At 48.1% G+C, this 18,048-nt stretch overlaps 1 long non-coding RNA gene across 3 annotated transcripts in view; it reads right to left on the reverse strand.

Annotated features, from left to right (window-relative positions):
* Nucleotides 1–17,739, reverse strand: part of LOC132015539 (uncharacterized) — a 253,741-nt gene extending 236,002 nt beyond the window's left edge. For all 3 annotated transcript variants that reach the window (XR_009403719.1, XR_009403717.1, XR_009403718.1), the window contains exon 1: nucleotides 17,515–17,739. This is a non-coding gene — a long non-coding RNA (uncharacterized LOC132015539). The remainder of the gene's footprint in view (nucleotides 1–17,514) is intronic.
* Nucleotides 17,740–18,048: the final 309 nt, after the last annotated feature.

Consider the following 18,048-nt stretch of genomic DNA (forward strand, 5'->3'; position numbering starts at 1 on the left):
TGTGCAACCCTCACAGGATGAGAAGTCTGTGCAACCCTCACAGGATGAGAAGTCTGTGCAACCCTCACAGGATGAGAAGTCTGTGCAACCCTCACAGGATGAAAAGTCTGTGCAACCCTCACAGGATGAGAAGTCTGTGCAACCCTCACAGGATGAGTCAAGGCAATTGCAATAGAGGAGAGAGTTTGCTCCACTGAACAAAAAGCAGGAGAGTGTTTAGCCGTGGGGTGAGCTGCCAGAAAATACTGGGGGACAGTAAGCCAGGCTGGTGGGTGTGGTCGGGCCCTGCGTGTTTGCTGATTGACACTCACCGAAGGGAGCCTTCCGCCCCCCCACCGACCCTGGGAAACAGGGCCCCTATCTTTCCTGGTGATGACATTTCTAAGGGACGGCTCCCAAGTCCTTGAGAATGACATGCCTGGGTTGTTAAACTGGCAGAGCCTGGAGGAAGACTGAATCTCAAGGGGAAGAGACAGAATTTACAGTTACAAGTTTTCTACAGTAAATACCCTAAGAAAAGGGAAATCAGGGGCCCATGGGAAGAAGGAAGTAACCTATCGGAAGTGGAGTGCCACGGAGCCAGCAATGTAAGGCTGTCCTGGGTCTCCCCCACGCCTCCTGATTCACTCTGCGCAGAGGGGGCCTAGGAATTTCCCCCAAACCTTTCCCAACTCTTGGGTCTAAGAACCCGCGTAACTAGAAACCTGGTGTATCCATTTGCCGAGCTTAACAATGTCATTTTGAGGAACTAGCACCCCTCAAGACAAAGCAGGTCGAGGGGCAACACGCAGCAGTGGGACCTGCACGCCAGCTTCAGGGAGCTCATACCCAGCCCGGAATTTGGAGGAGCCTCGGTGTTTAGCTTGGGTTGTTTTGTTCTGGTGAGAACCCAACCAAGAAAATTTACAATCATTCAAATAGGATTTTTCCTCGAGACCCCTGATGCCCATACTTTGATAAAGGCAGTTCTTTTTCCTTTGTTCTGTATGGCTTTCAGTACATTAAGGATATTGCTTTCCAAGTGCTATAGGGAGATGTACTTTATGGGGCCAGTAAATCACAGGATAGGAACTAATTGAAACTTGCTTGCTATGTACCTTTGTGGGCTGAGTCCTGCAGCAGGAAAGCAATCAGCTGGCAATTAAAATGCTAATACAGGCCTAACCCCCAGTTGGGTGCTTTCTCCAAAATGCAATGGGCAGCTCCCCCAGAATTCATAACATCCAGCCTGGACGGGACTTCATTTAGAAGCCATCGGCTGATCAGAGCTGCAAATAACAGTCTGAGAGAAGTTTTGCCGGTGGAAAATAACAACAACAAGACAAATGATAATAATTATAAAAGAACCGATTGTTACGAGGCAGACCAAAACCGGACTTAATTTAGAAGCCACTGATTGACAAGAGACACAAATCACACTACAAAAAGAGAAGTTTTTTGTAACTCCAGGAGATGAATGTTAACACTGTGGTTGGTCCTCGTTTTACAATTAAAAGATACCAAGTCATTATGCCCTATACCGTCATCAATCATACGTATGTCAATTACATCTTGGTAAAACCAGAAGAAAAAGACACTGCAGGAGGTGTTTCGCTGATGGAAAACGACAATAAAAAATAACAATAAAAGAACCGATAGTTGTGATGCCCACCAAATGATTCTCAATGATCTGAGTGCAGTCAGCTTGGTGGTTTGGAATTTAGTGCAAATAAAACCTGTGAGTTAGATCCAGTCCCCTAAGGCCTGCTTGCTGGGGACACCCCCTGGGAAAAGTGTCAGGTACCACACACACACACACACACAGACTCGGGACACACCAACCGGGACTGAAGCTTGTGAACACGCGTTGATCTTCTGGACTCAGGAGCTGAACTGACCTCCGTTCCCATCCTGACTCTGCCCCCTGCTGCTCCCAGTCTTTGGCAAGTTATTTCTGCGCTGTCTACCCCTCAGTTTCCTCTTCCATACGATGAGGACGTTACGCATTCCCACCTCTCAAGGCTCCTGTCAGAGTTCAGCACGACTACAGCCGTTAACATGGTGCTGCACAGCAGGACTGTTTATACGGGGCTTTACTATTTTTTATAATTGTTTTTATTACGTCAGTCACTATACAGCACATCATTAGTTTTCGGTGTCGTGTTCCATGGGTCAGGGTTTGGGTATGGCGAACACCCAGTGCTCCACGCAACGCGCGTCCTCCTGAATACCCCGCCCTGGGCTCACCCCCCCAAGCCCTCTCCCCTCGGAAACGCTCCATTTGGCTCCCAGAGCCCGCGGTGCGTTACTCTTCCCGCCGCGCCGCTACTCCCGCTGCAGAATCCGCCCTTCGCGGGCTCCCACCTCGCTCGCTCTGCGTTGCTGCCTGGCCCTCGTCCCTCTGCTGCACACCTGGACTTGGGTTTCCCCCAAAGCCCCCATCACTGTTCCCTCGGGGCCCTCAGCTCCCACCTCACGGCGCATGGGGTAGACTCCGCTCTCTCGGAGGCAGGAAGGTCAACATGTTCCCACCACACACTTGGTGGTGCTCTTGCCTCCTCCTGAGGGGACCTTGAGAGCAACAGACCTACGTACACTCTATCCTGACTCAAAAATACACATCCAGTGTCGGTTAAGGGAAAGGCACCATGATGGGTGCCGTGTTGTTGCGCTCACTTGGTTCTCTACTCTGACGCTGGATGAGCAGGAGCAGATCAGTGTCCGGCCCAGAGACTTGCTCTGGGCGGGACGTGCTCATCCCCCGCACCTTCCAGTATGTTCCCTTGCGTGGCCAAGGGGCTTCCCAGATGTCAGCAAGGGCACTCTAGACTAGGGTTGGCCCTTCATCCGATGATTGCTGACCTCCTAAGGAAAGAGATTTGGAGACAGGGAGAAGGCCGTGAAATGTCAGAGCAGAGACAGGGGTGAGCAGCTGTCAGCCGAGGAAGGCCAGGGGTCGAAGGCACTGATGTGGAGAGCCAAGGCAAAAGGCAATGTCGATAAAATGAACCATCCGTATCACCTGCAGCACACTGACAAACACTTGAAGTGGGCAGAGTGTAAATTCCTTCAGGAAGCTCCCAAGGGTCTTCACATTAATCCTTTACTAAAGGGAAAAACCACCTTCGTGACAACAGCAGGCCTTGGATAGGCCTGCATAGGAAAGTCCTTTGGAACTTCCCTTATCTTTACTGCTCCCAGTCCCAAGGTATCTAATCAGTTCCTCCTCACAATCCCAGTGGCATCAGGGAGCAGCCCTTTCTAGGCCTTGGCTGAGAGCCCCAGACCTCAGCAACACAACTCCAAAAACATATCAGCACCCCAGAAGCCGAGAGAGCAGGAAGGTCTTCGAGAGAGCATGGCCCTGCCAACACCTTGATCGCAGACTTCGGCCTCCAGAGCTGTAGGAGGATTAACACCTGTGGGTTACACCACCCTCCAGTGGTACTTGGCAATGGAAACTTACCAGGAGATTCCGACACTTCCCGACGCCAAGCTTCAGAAAACCAAGTCCCTTGTTCCAGCTGCAGCAAGCTCAAGGCAAAGACTCCATCCACTGCTCCGCGATCGGGAAGAGCCAGAGTGGCCAACGCCACCCCCAGGGCCCAGACGAGGCCTCGGACTGCATAGTCCTGCCATTTCCATCCAGAAAACTGCCGGGTCAAGCAATCAATCAACCTAGTTAGAGAGCAACAACTCCTCGGAATGGAACTTCATGACGGAGGGACGCAGCTGATGGTTATGCTCTCCTGTCCCACCAGCCTCAGCCCTCTCCACCTCACAGACAGAAACAGGCTCCCCTCCTGGGGTTGAGGGTTAAAAGACCCACACTGGCCACCAACTAGTAGCCTTGGATGGATTTCTTAACCACGCTCCTGGGTTTCCTCGACGACAGCCTGTCTACCTGAGGTCTTGTTATAAACATCAAGTGGCAGTGCTAGTTTTACAGCCATTAGTTATTTCTTTTATACCCGTCTACTCTAGATGGTTCTGGGAATGGAAAAGAAATGCAATCAGAGGGGCACCTGGGTGGCTCAGTGGGTTAAGCCGCTGCCTTCGGCTCAGGTCATGATCTCAGGGTCCTGGGATCGAGTCCCGTATCGGGCTCTCTGCTCAGCAGGGAGCCTGCTTCCTCCTCTCTCTCTCTCTGCCTGCCTCCCTGCCTACTTGTGATCTCTCTCTGTCAAATAAATAAATAAAATCTTTTAAAAAAAAAAAAAGAAAGAAAGAAAGAAAGAAATGCAATCAGAGATGATGCCAGAGAAATTATGGATCTGTTCCCTAACCAAAAAAGTGATTTTCAGCCCCTCCCAGCGCTTTGACTCCACAGAGAGTTCCTCACCTTCCTTCCCCTGTCCAAGCCCACACCTTGGGGTTTCCTCCCTTTGGGGACCTATGATATATAATCAGTTATAAGAGTCAATTATATTTTAGTCAATATGGTCCTCCAAGGTAATGGCAAGAGATCCTGGTGGGGGGTCAACCAGCTGCTTAACTAAAAAAAGCCTCTGCCAAACCATGAGGGGCTAAGCAGTGAGCCCTTCCCATCACACCTCCCTCCTGGGCCCCGGATGCTTCCCCACCCTATTCCCAGACACATGATGGTCCATACAAGGTACTACTTAGACCATTCATGTTGGTTCAGGAAAGTCTCTTTGAGAAGCTCAGTGGGTTCTGTTCTTTTGCCCAAGGCCTCATGGGATGTGTTGTCAAAAACCTTCTTCTTAATAATAGCCCATTGTGTCGATTTTCTTTTTAAGTGATAGATGGGAGGCAACCCCAGAACAGATTAGCTCTAAAGGCAGACACATCACTCTGCTAACTCCTGTTGAAGTTATAGCCAACAAAACACAAAAACCGTGTATTTTTCACATCTGATATTGGTTCAGTCATATGTCTCCTATTCTCTACTTGTACAGCTGGATTTTTTGGACACAGAAACAAAACTTTATATCTGTCCCCATTAAACTTTATTTTTTAGAACTGGGCAATTGTTAAAGCCAATTGACATCAGTTGGGGTCTTGATTCTGGCATATCCCATAGTCACTGCCCCTGAGAAATTTCATACCACCCAAAATATTAGGTCAACCAGTCATCAATATCTATAATACCCAAATTACCAATAAAAGACAAGAGAGAGGAAGAACCCTACTATATATCTTTGGGGACATCCCTCTGTACTAGTACAGATCCATTAAACAATACTTCTCCAGTATTTTTGTAACTTTGAATGCTTCTCATTGTACCATTGAGCCTACTGTTTGTAGGGGGAGACAATCAGCTCAGTTCCAGACAGGTCGAGTTTCTGTAATATTCAAGACAGATTATATATGCAGGAGATGAGGAAATGGCTAAGCCTGGGTTTATTTCTCTTTCTCTCTCTCTGTCTCTCTCTCTCTGTACATATGGACGTGTGTGCATGTGTGTGTGATATCAACATAAGATGTTAGGCCGAGTCATGGAAAAGGACATGAGCACCCAGAGAAGGGATCAGTGAGAAGAAAGGACTTACGGATCCTCACTAAGGAAAAGAAGAAAAGAAACCTGATGAAAATAGAGAGGCCAGGGTAAGATCCAGCCAAGAATGGTGTCACAGAATCCAAAGCAGAGCTGAAATCACACATGAATGAAGCTGGAAGAAACCAAACCATCCAGTGCTACAGAGTTTAGCGAATAAGAGACAAGATTTCAGTTTTGGTTTTTAATTAGTGCTTAAAAATGAGGGAGCCAGGGCACCTGGGTGGCTCAGTGGTTTAAAGCCTCTGCCTTCAGCTCGAGTCATGATCTCAGGGTCCTGGGATCGAGCCCCACATCGGGCTCTCTGCTCAGTGGGGAGCCTGCTTCCCCCTCTCTCTCTCTGCCTGCCTCTTTGCCTACTTGTGATTTCTGTCTGTCAAATAAATAAATAAAATCTTTAAAAAAAAAAAAAAAAAGAGGGAGCCAGATCAGCAAAACCAATCATGTTACACAGAGGATCACAGAGAACCTCGCCAAGGCATATGCCACCATGAAACTCATACCTTCGTGACTTCTCCATTTTAGCTATGGAAGCCAAAAATCATCAGCACCCTGGCCCAACACTATCCTATATCATCTCTGGCCCAACACTATCCTATATCACCTCCTCTGAACGTCATATACACCCATGCTTGCCAATAATGTCTCTGCCCTCCGTCGGAGTCAGGCAAATCGAGGCCCATCGTAGCTGAATACAGACAGAAGGGCTGGGCAGACAACACCAGGGAACCTTAGCTGAACTGTTCCCAGGAGCTAACCTACTAAAGCCTCCTTCCGCCATAATCCCCACTTGCCTACTTCCTGGAGAGAGCACAGAGACATTGGTAATCCCACAAATGACCTCAGGCTAATTAAATCAATAGTCCTTGCAAATTAGGTTTTTAAATGAAAGTGTTTTAAAGACCTTTAAAAAAAAATCGGGTTCCTTCCTACTGGGGATAACATTGGAGGATAAATTAGCAAGTAGAAGAGTAAAGGAAGGAAACAAAACTGTCCTCCATTGTCTGAAAAGTCAATTACGAAAATGCTAAACTGAGCATATAAAGAGCCTTTCTATCCCACTGAACTTTTACCTGCCTAAAGGTTTCTCAGTAGCCATCCAGAGAGCCACGCAAGAACCCACATCAAGGGAAGGGGCATCTGTCTTTCCACATTACATGTGTGTGCACAGGTTCCTGTTTCTCAAACTGTCGTGCACAGGAATGCTGCAATGCATCTTGTCTCCATGAGAAGAAAAACAAAATCAGAGTGATTGTGCTGCTGACTCTGGGCCTCAGGTCAATGTCCTTCTGCATGCTCGACCTTGAACAAATCCCGTTCCCTTCTAAGCTGTCATTTATTCGTCACATAGTAAATAACAGTAGCTGTAAGAAGGGGCTCCCAGAGATGCTACACATGAATTTAAAAGTGCACAAGCTTAAGAGGCAGTACAGTCTAGCAGTCCTAGCAGGCACACTTTGTCACGTGCTAACCTCTCCGAAGCTGAGATTTCTTATGATCCTGCCCTCACCCGGGCGCAGCTCACGAGGCAGGGGCCACTGCCCGTCCGCATGCAGAGCCCATCTCGACAGCCCGCCCGATCTCCCTTCCTCCGAGTGGGTCGTCCATCCTCCTCTTGTGGCTTAAATGTCTGCAGAAAAATCACATGCGGAGCTCACGGGAACTCTGCACCTTCTGCCCAACTGTTCCGTAAACTGGAAACGGCTCTTCAACAGAAGCCTGTCCGTGACGTTATGATTCTACATTAGCACAAAGCATTACTGGGCACGCAGAAAGGTATGGCAAGAGACGTCAAGGAAAGCCCACGGGATGTGGCGGTGCACTTTTTTCTAGAAAGTGCCATCACAGCCCACAGGACACACTGTGTTGCCCAGCCTGGAAATGAGGCACTGCGAGTCCAAAGGATGCAAGGGTCAGCCTCTGCGTAAGAAGACGTTTGGGGACTGTCCCTCCATTGTACCTAGATTTTCTTTATCAGACAGGCACAGAGTGATAAGCTAAAAAAAAAACAAAAAACACCTGTCACAATAGGCTAAAATATCTCTTTCAATAAATAACCACAAGGTAAAAACTCGAGAAAAGAATTGTGTTACTGTTTAATGGGCAGGTTACTTTCTTTCTTATGGAGGCACAAGGTGCCAGGCTTCGCGCAGCGTGTGGCGGCCTAAATTCCGTGAAACGCGCCACACACACACAGACACACACACAAGCGAAACTCAGAGTCACGCCCCACGTGGGGTCTGTTTGCTTCCATGAATTAGCTTGTCTTTACCCAAATTTTAATCCAAATGGTAACAACAGCTCCGTACCTCAACTAAACACTGGACTTCAGAGGCAGCTGGGAGTTACCTACCGCCAAAAACCAGACTCACCGTTAGCTGATCGAGTGGCCCTCACTGAGGAGACTTAATCTAAGGGGACGATGTAACTCGTTTCTAAGCAATGGCAATAGGGTTGGGGTTACCATACAATATCCCCAAAGGACATTTGACAGGGACAAAATCTGCTTGCATACCTAAGTTCTAACCTGTTTTTTTAATTTTTTTTTAAGATTTTATTTATTTGTTTGAGAGACAGAGATCACAAGTAGGCAGAGAGGCAGGCAGAGAGAGAGGCAGGAAGCAGGTTCCCCGCTGAGCAGAGAACCCGATGTGGGGCTCGATCCCGTGACCCTGGGATCATGACTTGAGCTGAAGGCAGAGGCTTACCCCACTGAGCCACCCAGGCACCCCTAATCTGTTTCTTTAAAAACCGATCTCTCAGCATCATACGTCTCCCAGAATGGGGACCTGTCACACATGCCGCAGAATGGGGACCTGTCATACATGCCCCAGAATGGGGACCTGTCACACATCCCCCCAGAATGGGGACCTGTCACACATGCCCCAGAATGGGGACCTGTCCTGACGAGCCTCCTACCACCCGCCCTCCTCAGTGCTTTACTAAAATCTTCTAAGGAGCACAGAGGGCAGGCTGCCATCTGCAGTCGCTATCCACACCCCAGCCCCCGCCAGCCCCAGGCAGCTGAATGTGGCTCCCGATTGTTAATTAAAGCCAAAGCCATAAGCAGTGGAAATGGCTTATTTATCATCAGTTAGATCATAAACATTATCTGAAAAGCAGCAGGGTATTCCTTAAAGTGACACCGCGTAAATAGATATTCTAACTCTCTGTATGAGTTTCCTGCTGCTTCTCTAACAAATTATCACAAACTTGGTGGCTTGAAACCACACAAATTTATCCCCTTATGGTTCTGGCTGTCAGAAATGTAAAGTGAGTTTCACTGGACCCGACCAAAGTGCTGGCAAGGCCACGCTCTTTCCCGGCTTCCAGACCTGTGCTTCTGCGCTCGTGGGCTCTTCTCCCTCCGCCAGCAGAGCCGGCAGCAGTACCGGCTGGCTCCAGGGCTCCTTGGGGCCGTTGTCTTCTCCCGCCACATGTCCTGCCGCCTGCCTCTTGTACAAACACTGATCACAGTGACAGCCCATCCACACAACCAGGGTAACCTCCACAGCTCGACATCCTTAACTTAGTCACACCTGCAAATTCTCTTCTGCAGGATAAGGTGACACATACAGGATCAGGATATTTGGGGGGGAGGGCCTTATTCCGCAGGCCACACTACCCTACAAGACTATGAACTTCACAGGGGCAAAAGTACCTTTTAGACTCTGTTTTCACAGGCCCAGCACACTGCCTAGTAATGTAAATGGTGCCCAACAAAGCGTGCCAAGTGAGCAATGGGCCGACCTACCCTTCCTTCTACAAGGGCTGTCTTTGCTCTGAGCTTCCATGGCGAGTGCCTGATCGGGTTTTTATACAAATGTATCATGTGCTTTAAAACTTGTTTTGCAAATGGCTTAAAAAGTTGTTGGCAAGACAGTCATTTTTCCATGAGCATCCTTCAGACGCTGGCCTTGACTGGTTTCAAGATGGAAATTTATTTTGTCCATTTCCATGGCTCTTCCTGGTTCTTCCATTCGTGCTATAAATTTTCTCGGAACACCTGGCCACGGTCACGGGGCCCTGCTGGAGGAAGCCTGCCCCGTCCCACAGCCCCACCCCGTCAGGATCACCCTGGATCCCAGTTTAATGGATCCGCCTCTCCCCAGTTTAATCATCCCGCATGTCTGCCGAGTTTGGCTTCTGGATAAATCAAAGCAGCTCTGCGGCAAGAGTCAGGGACAGACTAACTTCCAGGGAAGAGCTTCACTCTGCAAATTTATTACTTTCTCAGCCATAAACAAGGTCACCCACAGCACCTTTCACCTTGATAAGAAATTCAAAATTTCTGAAGGAAAAATTGCCCGGCCAGTGGAGAAATCTTAACTCGTCGCACAGTCTCTCCCTCTCTTTTTTTTTTTTAAACATAATTTCTCCATCATAAATTTGTCCTGGTTAACCCAAGAAGACCTGTGGTTTTTGATTTGTGTGAGTAAACATCTTAAATCTCACCGCTAACTACAGATCCCTAAATCTAACTGTTTTTGCTGACAAGAGAAGAAAATTTGGAAGGCCCAGACTTCACAGACATTTTTCTTGGCTTTGGCATCCTCTGCCAGTGACTGTCAAGTTGATGTTGTCACCTTTGATCACTTCGTTTGTAGGGACACGAGAATGGGAGAAAGATAACTTACGCCCCAGCCATCCTGAGTCTCAGCCACCGTAGGCAAAGCATGGAAAAGAGGGAGCACAGTCAGAGCCAGGAGGGGCAAGATGGAGGGTGGGGAGCAGGTTGAGGGAACGGGGAGGACCACCAGGACACCCGGGGCAGAAGGGAGCCTCCAACACCGCCAGCAGCAACACTGCCATCTCACACGCGCTTCCCAAATCTCACCGCTCCCTTCGAGAAGGGAAATTGATTCACACTGAAACTTCAAGGGATTCTGTGACCTCCCAGTGAATAGAATCCAGGGGAAGTCAAGCTGTGGGCCTTCCAGGGCTAGGTCAGAGGACAATCCTATCTCCCTCCCTCCTTCTCTCTATCTCTTACTCTCTCTCTCTCCCAGCCGCCATATTTTTGGGAAGTCCAGACCACGTGGAGTGGCCCCATGGGGAGTACTACATCCAACTTAGAACTTCAGCCGAAATCCAACATCGAGCACCAGACAGGTGACGGATTGACTGACTGATGGACTGACTGAAGATGCCAGCCCCTAGTCTTCAGCACCCCCTCAGCTGGTACTGAATGGAGGAGACAGTCCTACATGCTTTGCAGATCCATGATAAAAATATACATTCAGGGTCTTTTTAAGTTATGCTTGGGGGTAGTTTGTTAGACACACAGAGTAAATGGAACAATATGGAAGCTAGAAACCAGGATTGCTCAGAATTACACAAATGGCCAGGACCAAGGGACCACAGAGAACAAACTGGAAGGCAAAGCAGGTCAAGAGTGCTAAAGCCAACACCAATTCTGAAAGGTCATGAGGTCAAGGACACTCTTGTATTTCTCCAGCTGTAAGAAAAATCATTTTCATGCTGGAAATCTGTTTTCACAATTAGTGGCTGTCCCTACTATGATTCTGGATTCTCTAAGTCTACAAACTTAAGTTTTTCCTTTAAAGGATCAAATAGTCAGTTATTCCAAAGGCCAGGATTACAATATGAGGCCATCAGTGTAGCACAGTTCCCACTCTGAAGCTTCAGATGAGATCTCCAGCTGCCCGACCCTTAGGTACTTCAACTCTAGCACATAAGGATGAGCTCATCTTCTGATCTCTGTACCTGTCAAAACTATTTGATGTTCTGCACAAGCCTCAAGGTAATTACAAAATTAGCAGACACCAAAGTTAAAGAAAAAGGGATCCCAGCATAACATTACCAAAAAAAAAAAAAAAATCATCATCAAATCACAAAGGTAGAGGGGCGCCTGGGTGGCTCAGTGGGTTAAGCCGCTGCCTTTGGCTCAGGTCATGATCTCAGGGTCCTGGGATCAAGTCCCGCATCGGGCTCTCTGCTCGGCAGGGAGCCTGCCCCCCCCCCCCCCCTCTCTCTCTGCCTGCCTCTCCATCTACTTGTGATTTCTCTCTGTCAAATAAATAAATAAAATCTTAAAAAAAAAATCACAAAGGTAGATAGCAAGAGAGAAAGAAAAGAATAGAGGACTACAAAACAATCAGGAAACAATGAAAAAATGGCAATGGGAAGGCCTTACCTATAAATGATTACTTTAAACGTAAATGGATTAATTTTCTAATCAGAAGACATGGACTGGTTGCGTGCATTTAAAAAAAAAAAACACACAAGATACAACAAATATGGTTCCTGTCAAGAACAGTTGGAAGGTGCTCCCTCACCCCCCTAATAACAAAGCAGCAACTTGTGGCTAATGACTTGGAACATAATCCTAATGGGGGCAGGAGGGCAACAAAACGACCCCACAGAGACTTTTCCTGCCATGAGCCTTTTTCAGACAACAAAACCCTCCACCAAACCCCCAGGAGTCTGCAGAGGCTGTGATTTTATTTGTCCTCCAACTTCTCGAGTGTAAGAAAAATTGCCCCTTTTATGCAAGTTTACAGAGGGTGTCCCACACAGGCTTGTGCTCAGAGTCCTCACTTCCCTTCCACTGGGCAGGCGGCAGCAGATGTGAGGATGTAGGCTCACGAGTCAGCATGGATGAGCTTCATTTACCAAGTGGGAAGGGGGGCAGGAAACGGGGATGGGGATTCTCACAGCAGAAGACACCTCTCAGGAGTCAAGCCCATGACCCAGCTAATTACACTCACCTTGCTGATCTGTTCCCTTTGCCACATTTCAAGAGGCACTGGAAACAGATGTCCTGGCGCTCCGTTCAAAGGCGTTGTCTTATTCTGTTTGTCCTCTGACTACATGGGTTGTTCCTAATCCAACAGGATCAAAGCTTCCCAAACCTTGTCAGCCTCATAGGAAAATTCTCTCGCTGGGACAGCAGGGAAACCCGACCCTAGTGTTCCTGCCTGCCCTCACCAGGCTTTTGCTTCTCAGTGTGGTAAAAGGGACGACAGCCCTTTCAACAATGGAGAAAAGAGCCAATGTCTTTTCAGAAAGATTACTCAGGTAATAAAATCACCACTGCTATCGTGGAGAGCATTAAGTGGCATATAGAACTGTTGAATCACAATGTCCTACACCAGAAACTAACATAACATCGTATGGCACACTACTCCAATAATCAAAGTTAAATTAAGTTAAAATTAAATTCTGGGTTTTTTAAGATTTTATTTATTTATTTGACAGACAGAGATCACAAGTAGGCAGAGAGGCAGGCAGAGAGAGAGGAAGGGAAGCAGGCTCCCTGCCAAGCAGAGAGCCTGATGCAGGGCTCGATCCCAAGACCCTGGGATCATAATCAGAGCCAAAGGCAGAGGCCTTAACCCACTGAGCCACCCAGGTGCCCCTAAAATTAAATTCTTAAAGAAATTCAGGAAAGAAAATCATCACCTGTACAGTACCTAGAGTAAGTGACGTTGATACAACTTTTGTGTCAGGATCCCACCTCTGTCTCATTGCTATAACAAAGCACCACACAGGGGCGCCTGGGTGGCTCAGTGATTAAGCATCTGCCTTGGGCTCTGGTTATGATCCCCTGGGATCAAGCCCCAAATTGGGCTCCCTGCTCAGTGGGAAGCCTGCTTCTCCCTTTCCCACTCCCCCTGCTTGAATTCCCTCTCCTGCTGTCTCTGTCTGTCAAATAAATAAATAAAATCTTTAAACAACAACAACAAAGTGGCACACCCATGTAGCTTCAGTGACAGAAATTTAGTTGTTGCAGTACTGGGGGCGGAATGTCCGAGATCAGGGCGTCAGCATGATTGGGAGCTGGTGAGAACACTTTTCTGGAGTTGCAGACAGCCACCTTCTGGTCCTGTCCTCATGTGGCAGAGAGCAGAGACCAGAGGCAAACCTTCTCCTGTCTCTAATCCCGTTCCTGAGGACCGCACCCTCATGACCCAATCCCCTCCAACGCCCCACCTGCTAACACCATCACACCTGGGGTGAGAACCTCAGCACATGAATTCATGGGGGACATACATATTCTGTCCATAATAACCTCTTGAAATTCTAAATGTTATAAATTGGTGACTTTCCCCAAAAGAGTAATTATTTTATCAAAAGAATATAGTTTACTTTTTTTATAACTTTTACATTTTAAAGATTTTATTTATTTATTTCACAGAGATCACAAGTAGACAGAGAGGCAGGCACCGAGAGAGGGGGTGAAGCAGGCTCCCAGCTGAGCAGAGAGCCTGATTCAGGGCTCTATCCCATGATCCTGAGATCATGACCTGAGCCAAAAGCAGAGGCTTAACCCACTGAGCCATCCAGGCATCCCAAGAATATGCTTTACTTCTAAAAGGAAAAGTTTTTCATGGTGAGGTCATGTGGTGAAGTTTAAGTGATTCAATTTACAGACCAAATCTTCTCACAGCTAATCATCTGACAGCCCTCCTCCCCGAAGGGCACTGGACACAGCAAGTGCCCTATCAGTAGCATTAAATAACACAATGCTAGCTCCTAGAGCTGGGTCATCTCCCCTATTCCCCCAAATCAAGATTGCTTTAAAAGACTTGAAGTCAACTTGTCTCAAAGCAAGGTTCTTAAAAACCATAGTACTTCAAAGGGCTTCAAAAAAAAAAAAAAAAATTCTCTTTAAAAAAAAAAAAAAAGGATCATAGCAACACCGTTATTTTAGGAACATCCCATAGGGAAATCCTCTAGTTAGGGATTTAGCTGTGTAAGGGGCAGGGAGGGGGTAGTTCTTATTGCTGTGGTTACCCTGGGTCCAGCACAGGCTCCAGGGTCCTCTGGTGCTGCCATGTGTCTGTGCTCGGGGCTGGAGTCAGAGGGATCTCTGGAGTTATGCCGATGTCTTCTGTTTGTCCTGGCGCCCCCAGGTTGCCCTGCTTTTCCCTCTCCCAGCATAGACGGCTCTGCTCATTACACACTGCCGGGCAGGATGGTGACAGCGGGACACAGCAAGTACTGTTTCTGCTGTTCTCCTTCAGCCTAAGTCTGAGGGAAGCACCATGTCACTAGGTCTTGGGAGAGGGCTTCTCCATGATCTGTCCCACTCCTAGGGGAAGGAAACCCCTCATGGTCTCAGCCAGCCCCTCCCTCAGGGGAAGGGGGTCTCCTTAACCCTCCAGCCTCCCCGAGATGCACTGGTCTTCACTGGTGTTTCAGGGGTGGTAAGTTTTCCCATTTTTTTCTCCAGTGGCTGAAGGCTTCTGGTCCATGGCAGAGATAGAGAAGAGGATCCACACTGGGGTTTAACAATTCATTAGAAATTTCCATTGATTTTATTTCTTCTAATGGGCTTACATAGTGTCCCATAGCATCTGGCCAAGGCAAGCAAGTGTTCCCACCCCAGGTCTCCCGAGATACTCCTGTCCTCCCACGGATACAGTCAGCTGGTTACCCAGGACTTCAGGTCTCGACTGAATTCAAGAAACCTGGGGATTTGGATACTGTTCAGCAATCCACTTTTATGAGGTTGTAGGGTTGGGAGTAATGTTCTTTCCAACTTTGCACATCCTGAGCAAAGCTGGGGACAGTCTTCAGGGAAGACTTCTACTGAAGACAGAACAGTCTTCACCACAACTTACGGGAAAAGAAAGAAATGCCAAAAATCCAAGTGACCGTCCATGGGAGCAGTTGAGTGAATGGTGACTTGTCTGTGCACTGGAGACCTACCCCGTGCAGGACAGATGAGATGGGACATCTACTGGCAAAGAAAGATGCCATGCTACATAAGTAAGCAAATAAAATAGAGCAAAGGCACACAGGAAGTGTGGTATAACCCCCTTTAAAGAAAAACAATGCTCATGTATGTGTGTGGGTGTGTCCCTTGGTTAACACCTGTTAGGACATGATTTAAGATATTAACCCTCCGGCCAGTTCTGCTAGGTAAGGCCTGCTTTTAGAGCACATCTTGCCCCAGCGTGTGTAACAGATTAGGAAACAACCTGAGCCTAGTGAGAATTTTGCATTTATTCACAATGTTGTCCATAAGAACCCCTAAGTGAATGCAGAACTCTGGCCCCACTTAACCGAGCACCGTAGGAATATGGGACGTGGGCACAGGCACACACAGGAGCACACGCAGGAACCCCCTGACCACCCACCAGTGACTTCGGTTCTCCACGTGGGCGGTGAGCTATGCCCTCCACACCTCGGGGAGTTCCTTCACCTTCCAGGAACGCTCCTTCCACCTCTCCCCAAGAACTCACCAGCTGCAATCTTTCTGACCTTAGGTCTGCCAGTAAAACCCAGAGCTTCTCAGGTGCCGTATTTATCAAGGTATGCGGGTTTTGGCTCACTACCTAATGTGTGCACGACGGAGCCACTGTGTTTATTAGATGCTGATACCTGTTTTGCTATGTCGCTGATGAAGTTAGGGGGTGTTATTTCTCTAACCCCCTTTTCATACAAGCCTCAGCTTTTACTGCACGATTTTTGCATTGCAGAGTAATTTCTGGGGCTGTGCAGGTCACATTGCAGCAGAACTGACCTATGCGTTCTGGGAACGAACTGGAGGAGGGGGCTGGACAGATCTTTCACTTTTGGACACAAGTCCACGTTGTATGGGTAACATAAAACACAAACCCAAATAAGCTGAGAAATAAAGGAGAAATGAGCAGAGCCTCCAAGGGAGCACAGATTGTACGGACAGCAACGCGGCCGGGGCCCCTAGGAGCGTATCAGGGCAGCCCTCTGACTCTGGGAAACTGTCTGGCTTTGAAATACGGTGTTTAGGGCCCTCCTCTTAGAGATTGACAACACCCACCCATACATTAAGGCTCAGGGACGTTCTTCAGCCCAGAAACCTGTCTAGCTATAATCGACCTAGGGTCTCTAAAACATACGACCACAGGACACTTTCTGTTGTGGCCTCCTTAATATCCCCTGGGAGAGAATACGTGCTCAGCCTAAATCAACACAGAAAATAAAACCTGTCCTCCTGTTATTGAATGAAGCAGCAGCAGACCGAGTGTGTCTGGGCAGGAGGAAGAGTGCATTCGGGTGCGATTAGGAAGGAAATTGGGGAAAGAGAAAGAGAGTGGAATCTGACGGGGACGGCGTCACCCTGGAGACTCGGGGTCTTCCTCTGCACACTTACTTTCCAGAACCTACTGTTCGGCTCTGCAGGACCACAGAGAATCCGCTAAAGGAAGTGCCTCCGCATCGGACTTAGGCCAATGGGGCCACGAGGGGCAACTCAGCCAATCCGTGTCTAGGGACCAGCTCCACCCTTGCTGTCAAATCAAAACGTCATTATATTAACCTGAGAATTCCCGAGTCACCTCTCATGTTCGTTGGATTTGCAAATTTATGAATTTTAAAATTTTTAGGAATTTTAAAAGACGAGTTTTCTCTGAGAGCTTAGTCCCAACATTTCCACAAACTGATGATCCAAGATCCTTCTGATGCTTTATGAAATGTTAGCCTTGGTAATAATAAACGCCAAACAGAATATTTTTAAATGAAGCATGCAGGCTGAAGGGGAGATCGAGCTTTGTGGGAAATATGACAGGCATGGCCAGCCCTTACCTAGGAGGAAAGTAGGCAGCATTTCTCAGGCGATCAGCTGAGCTGGTTTTCCCGCCCGGAGGAGGGAACTGAACAGAAGTTCTAGAGCTTCGAGAAGCTAAAAGTCCGTTCCATGGCCCACAGCTAAAGCATGAGGGATTCTCTCTCTATGGTCTTAGCTTCCGGACTTAGGGATCTGGAGTGAAACCTTCTCTTAGAAGAGGAAACTGTTCCCGTGAGGAGTCTTTAAGCCTAAAGAAGCCTTAAATGTTCTGCTTTGAAGCTCGTGTGTCGCAGGTCCCACCAGGGGGAACCACAGCAGGGATCATTCCCGTCCTTGTCCCCACCCCCAGCCCGCTCCCCCAGACCCCAGGCCAGAGCTCACGCCCCACAGGTGCTGAGTAAATGTTTGCAGAGTAAGGAGACAAATGAACGCTCCAGAAGATGCCACAGACCGCCCCACAGACCGCCCCACAGACCGCCCCACAGACTGCCCCACTCACTCGTGTCACGAACGATAACGTGGGTCCTCTTTATGCTTTTCTTAAGTAAGCGTCACATAAGCAGGGCGTATCTTGGAGGACGCAAACAGGGTGTACCTTGGAGAGCAAGTCAGGTCCCATCTTGGTTTGACCTCAACTCTTTCAGCAACCTTGGAATGTTTCGCTTAAATCCCTAGGCTTCAGTTTCCCTGTCTGCGGAGAGTGAACAACAGTAGCAGCCCCCTCTCTGGGCGGGTGGGCGGAGGGCTTGCACTGTACATGGGAAGAATCTGGAAAATTCCCAAAGCAAGCCGGTTCCCATCAGGGGGGAGTAACCAAGTAGCCAATGAGTAACCAAGACTCAAACCCACACAGACTGGCCACAGTCTGCTCCTAACTACTGTCTACTTGACCTTTCCAGTGATTTCTGCTACTTACTTCAACCGATCTGATTAAGTTACTGCACACAGAGAAGATGCTTTGATTTTGTTTTTATTACTCAAGAGGGGGGGAAAAGCCAGTATCAATAAGGGTCACGCTTCTTTTTTTTTTTTT

This window comes from Mustela nigripes, chromosome 4 (genome assembly GCF_022355385.1).
Source record: "Mustela nigripes isolate SB6536 chromosome 4, MUSNIG.SB6536, whole genome shotgun sequence".
NCBI classification, from domain to species: domain Eukaryota; kingdom Metazoa; phylum Chordata; class Mammalia; order Carnivora; family Mustelidae; genus Mustela; species Mustela nigripes.